We start from the raw sequence: 6,302 nt of genomic DNA on the forward strand, positions 1-6,302 counted from the left end.
AAACAGAATAAGTGGGATGTATATATATTTTGATTTACGTCCTTCAACAGAGAAATCTCACGGTTAAGAGGAAAAACACGTCGATTTAATTAAATTGAAACATAAAGAAAAACATGGTAACAAGAACTCTCAGCGTTCCTAGTTTACAGAATAATACATAAAGAAAATCAGACTTCTTTGTGCATTTTCGTAACTAGATTTTGAATTCTTAATAATACAAGAAATTTCGAAGAAAACAAAGATTTTTTTGTATAAAAAATATCGTTGTGAGTATTTTATTTTAATAATTAAAACTGTTTATAAAAAAATACTATAATTACTAATAAATTCATTGACATATAATAGTTAAATTATTCTGTATCGTTGCGAGTTCACACTGCAAAGAAACATGTATAAAACAAATTGTACCCGTTCTGTATCTCTTTGGAAAACGAACAACGTTGAGTAACAATAAACTTTTCGCTGTTTTATTCTCATTTCCATTGTTAATTTAACGGAATAAATATTTTAACTCGCTCCACATTAATTAATGTTTCAGAATAAATTGCTTATTGGCGAGTAATCCAATACAATCTTATGTAAGCTTCAATTTCGATTCCAAACCGTAAATTAGAGGTCTAAGCTTGATTCATTGGCTGAGCTTAGCACGGTTACAATAAAACCTAAGTTTTGATGACTGGCTCGAGGTTTTTTCTATAAAATAAGGGGGCAAAGTATCAACGAAATGATCATCGACCTCCATGTACATCCCTAACAAAAGATTCCCCCCCCCCCTTTTTATCAGCTTTATTTTCACAAAATAAATAAAAAAGTTTAAAATCTAACAGTCGCATAATCGACATTGAAACTGTTGAAATTGACACGGATTGAAACGGACAAAGGATATTTTTACCCCGTTTTCTATTTTTTATTCCGCGCGGAAGGAGTCGCGGGTACAAGCTATAGGTTATAAACATTGAATTGAAATACTTCGGAAATATTTCCGAAAAATTGGTTTAACATATTCTGAATTTGAAAATAATAACATACAAAGTTTTCCTTAAATAGAAGCACTGTCAAAAGTCCACAGTACCAGCTTTTGCAATTGACACATTGGATAGATTTGTCAATGTACCATTGTTTGAGAATACACGACTATCTACTTTCTTTTTTACATTCTGTTCACTATTGTTGCACTTTGCCGTTTTTCCTTCTAACATTTTCATCTATTTTGCCTGCAATATACATGCATTTGCTTTCGGTTTCTTTCTTGTTACACGTTTTCCCTTTAAGTTAAAAGTCGAATATTATTTCAGTTCAAGAAATCACATACCAAGTCTAATGCTACATGTACTTGGTCCTTTATATATTCAATTGCTATCTAAAACAATGAGACTAATCTGAGAGGCCGAGAGTCTCATTTAGTTAAAGTAGGGCTAAGGAATAAAAGGGATTCAGCCGTTTGTTGATAAGATAATCCTTAGTGTTTACGACGAAGCTGACCATATCACTGTGGAAATAAAAAAGTTGCCTAACGTGACTCGCATATGTTGCTAGGATATAATACTAGTTTCACACGAAGACAGAATAGTGAGACAGTGTATTTAACCACTCCTGTACTGCTTATAGTTGTACGCACACGCAAGACCGAACCGGACTGTTGTGATAGTAAGCATGCGTTCAAATAATAGCAGTACTGAACTATGCTGCTTTGTCTGAATGTTCTGCCTTCGTGGGAAACTAGCATAAAAGATTTTCGCTGAGTGAAAGCCCGAATCATTTATTTAACAACGCCATTACTGCTCCTTTTCTTTGCTGTCATGCATCATGTAGGAAGGTTTATTCACTTCCCTTGTACGTTTATGACCAGATTCATAATCCATGCAGCGATATAATATTAGTTGTTATAGTTTTTGCGAATGAGTTGGTTTAACCGTGAACGAACTAAAGCCTCATGAAATTGTTCATTTAGAGCGCTATAAAATATCAATAATTTTTTGTCAGTCATTTATCAGTATGTAATAGTAATAAATTTAATCCTTTAATTAAAACTCAAATTGTCAAATATTATTTTCTACTTTAATGTAATTTTTATGTAAAAAAATGGAAAATATCAGAATACAATAATATCTATTTTAATAAATTTTCTGCCTTTCAATGCCAGGCGTAAATTCATTTATCAGGGTTAAGCCTCCGAAAGCCTTCTCTCGGTTTGAGGCAGACGTCAAAGGGCAATACGGTCATAAATAATCTATTATTTTAAGTTTCATCTCATTGTTATTTTGTGTGTTTCGTTTTATACTAGAAAAATGTTTTTAATATTAGAGTATTTTTTATTTTTATTTCAATGGCACATACGTAGCACAAGCTACAACGTAGACGTCGTAGCTTAAGTGTTACGAGTCTATGAATTGTTAATACGTTCATTAGCCATTAGTAAAGTCCATTCAGTCAGGGTCATTTATTTCAATAATGTGTTTACAAAAATGAATAGAAACTAGTACATTTGATCTAAGAACGATAAGCAATTGACAGTAAGCATCGCAATTTACAGTCGCTGATAAAAATGCAGTGAAGTTGTCACTCTCGAAGCAGGCCGTAGCAGCCTTTACGCTAAAGTATCGAGACGTGACGTGCGTTACAACGTGTGTAAACGAAGACATTTTGAAACGTATAGTTATTTATGATGAAAAATGGTGTTCTTGACGCAAGCACTGATTCTGTCATGCTTTCTAGAACTGTTTATCTAGGAACTCTGAACATGTTTGATGCTACTAACGATTTACGTTAAAACAAGTTAGGATTTTAACTTTTTTATTTACATATAAGTTAATATTTCTGTTCAAAGAAATGTATCTTTTTAAGTTATGCTACTAATAAAAAAATATTTGAAAGGTAATAATTATACATGTGTGGGATCTTTTCATTTCAGTTTTTTTTAAACCTAGCAAAATGTTAAATCTCACGAATGTTGACATTTTTTGCAATTCGAATGGATATGCTTTTTTATTTCCATCCAAGACAAAGATGGATGGTTACTAATAATAAGAAACTCTGGCTAATATTACTTGTAAGCTGTAGATTGACTTTTTATGCGGATTTTCTTTTAGAAAATGTTTTCTTCAGACCGCTTTCAACGTTTATTGGTTTTTAATTTTATTGTTACTATTTCTTATACTAAACAAAAATATCATTATCATCATTTGTAGTAAGTAATTTATTTTGTAGTTTACAAAAGGCAAAAAAGTTAGATACATAATAGAAGAAAAAAAAACATATATGTATATGTGTTTAATAAGAACTAAATATATAAATGACCTTTACATGCTTACGTCATCTATTATGACGTAAGCATGTAAAAGCCTTGAAAATAGGTCAGTATAAAAGGTCAATAGTTTGTAATAAGTACCAAAGTTTACATCGTCTTTTAGTTTAAGTATCATCTTAGACTGAGACTTGTGGAGTTTGTCTTACGAACGAACAGCGGGTGTTCAGGCAATCAAGATTAAATCGGGATAGTGTTTTTTATTTGGGCTACGTTTAGTTTTATACCTGCTTTCTATAGACAAAGTAGTACCAGTTAGTCGGTAAACAAAGTAATGAAGTATATTTTTTAATAGCCCGACTGATGAGAGTAATATTTGCACATCAATTGTATTGCACAATAATTTAATCATGGTAACAAGGTATTTATTCTCGATTCGGTTTTGAAGATTGATATATAATTTTCTCTCTTTATTATCAGATTCTTTCTTCTCTGAAGTGTTTTGTTTTCTACACTCAGGGTTAACAGTTTGTAATGAACTGTACCTTGTTAATATACCGATTAATGATAGTGGTTTGAATTCTTATATACTTTACAAAAGTTACTTGTTGTAATTAAATGCTCATTCATAGTAAAAAGCCGGTAATAAAAACAAAGAAGGCATATTTTAAAAAAAAATAACAAATCACAAAAATATAAACGCTATTGCTTTGAGTCCTGCTATTATGTTTAGCTTATAGATATATATATATTATATATGTGTATAATATAGAGGTATAAGAACACATCACATTGTTGTTACATTAGTAGAAAATAAATGCTTCTAATTTTAACTTTGAATGTAACTTTTCCCGAGGTCAAGGTTACTCTTGCATACATAGGACACACGCATACAAACATTGAATTTTGTTTATATAACTCCCTTGCTAACACTCTACACGACCTTTTTGTGTTTGGCCAAATTATAGTACTATTAGAAAACTGTATTATGGAAAGAAGATATTTAGCAGCGGAGGTAAAGTATAAGAAAAGAAAATATCCTCTTACTGTATGTCACTTCCTCTGTCAATTAAAAGGTAAGGAACACATCTTCAACATGTTGCAGAATATCAGATTATAAGTTTAAGTATGTACATGTACTTGTATTATAATAGTAAAACTGTTCTTTGATATAAGTTTTCATTACGAGTAGCTATAGAGAAAATGTAAAGCGTACGTTTTAATATTTAGCTTCGGTTCATTCCGACGGCGTTATATAAATGGGACACTTCAATTATTTGATCGGAGCGCGATGCCTGGAATACGTTGGTGCGCCGGGGACTCGGAAATATTTCAATCATCGGTAAAACATTTAATTTATCATATTTTTATTAAATTATAAGATTACTTCAAGCTTATTAATATAACTAGCTGTCGCCCGCGACTCCTTCCGCGCGTAATTAAAAAAACGTAGTCTATGTGTTCTTCCAGACTATGTTCTACATCTGTGTCAAATTTCATCAAGATCCTTTGACCCGTTCAGGAGATACCTTCAAATAAACATCCATCTATCCATCCAAACATTCGCATTTATAATATTGATAGGATTTGTTTATTAATATATAGTTTGGTTGTGCGATAATTTTAAAAACATTACATTTAATTATTAAATTTCTTGGTAATGTTATTTATTTGTAACTTACCAATATTGTTAATATTGTTTTAAATGTCAATAATGATTTAAAAAGTCTGCATATTAACATAATATATTAGGTCCTTACATATGAAATTGGCGTTTTGTATGGGAGGAACAAAAAGTCGAATATTTTTTAATATAATATATTAAATTAATCAAAGTATGAACCATCGTTTTCTATGCACTTATGCCATCTCATAGGTAGTTCATTGATCCCTTTACTAAAAAAACCAGTCGGACGGGAATCAATAAAATCTTTGAAGGCGATTTGGACTGCCCCATCGGAGTTGAATTTTTTCCCTTGCAAGAAGTTATCCAAATTTCGAAAAAAATGGTAATCTGTTGGAGCAAGGTCCGGGGAGTACGGAGGATGTCTTAGACTTTCCAATTGAAGCTCTTCTAATTTAGTAGCCGTCTGTTGCGCAGTTTGTGGTCTAGCGTTGTCGTGAAGCAGCAGTGGCGTGGAGCGATTGACCAGCCTAGGTTGTTTAGCCGCTAGCTTTTCCATCATGGTTTGCAATTGCTGACAATAGACATCAGCCGTAATAGTCTGGCCAGATTTGAGAAAACTGTAATGAACAATACCGGCACTAGTCCACCAATCGCTTACAAGTAACTTTTTTGGGGTTAATTTTCGCTTGGGGCAGGATTTGGCTGGCTGGCTTCCGATTATCGTAAAGAACCCATTTTTCATCACAGGTAATGATTCGGTTTAAAATACCTTCATTATTGTGCCGGTTTAGTAATGTAACGCAACAGTTGACGCGCGTTTGCCGGTTTGCTTCAGTCAATTCTTGAGGTACCCACCTTTTAAGCTTTTTAATCTTCCCAATTTGCTTCAAGTGAATTAAAACAGTTTTATCACTAACATCGCAGCCTGCAGCTAACTCGGACGTGGTTTGCGATGGATCCGCTTCCACAATAGCCTTCAACTCTTCATTATCAACTTGAGTCTCAGGCCGTCCACGGGACTTGTTCTGCAGATCGAAATTTCTAGAACGAAAACGTTGGTACCAAAAACGAACTGTGTTTTCTTTTGCAACACGACCGCCATACACATCATTCACTCTTCGAGTCGTTTCCGCAGCACTAGTGCCACGGCGGAACTCGTACTCGTAAATAATGCGATATTTTAAGTTTTCCATTTTGTAAAATGAGTGACGCAAACAGAAAAAAAAACAGAAGAAAAAAAACAAATGAATGACGGTCATCGAACCACAAATACATGAGTCTATAGCTGCACAAATTTGAATTTGGAATTCCTTACCAAAGAGGAGAAATTCGTGATTAAAGTGGCCAGTACGAAAAACGCCAATTTCATATGTAAGGACCTAATATACTCGATAAAATTAAGTGTATATAGTTTTAGTTGTTTCATAATGG

This window comes from Papilio machaon, chromosome 11 (assembly GCF_912999745.1).
Source record: "Papilio machaon chromosome 11, ilPapMach1.1, whole genome shotgun sequence".
Lineage (NCBI taxonomy): Eukaryota > Metazoa > Arthropoda > Insecta > Lepidoptera > Papilionidae > Papilio > Papilio machaon.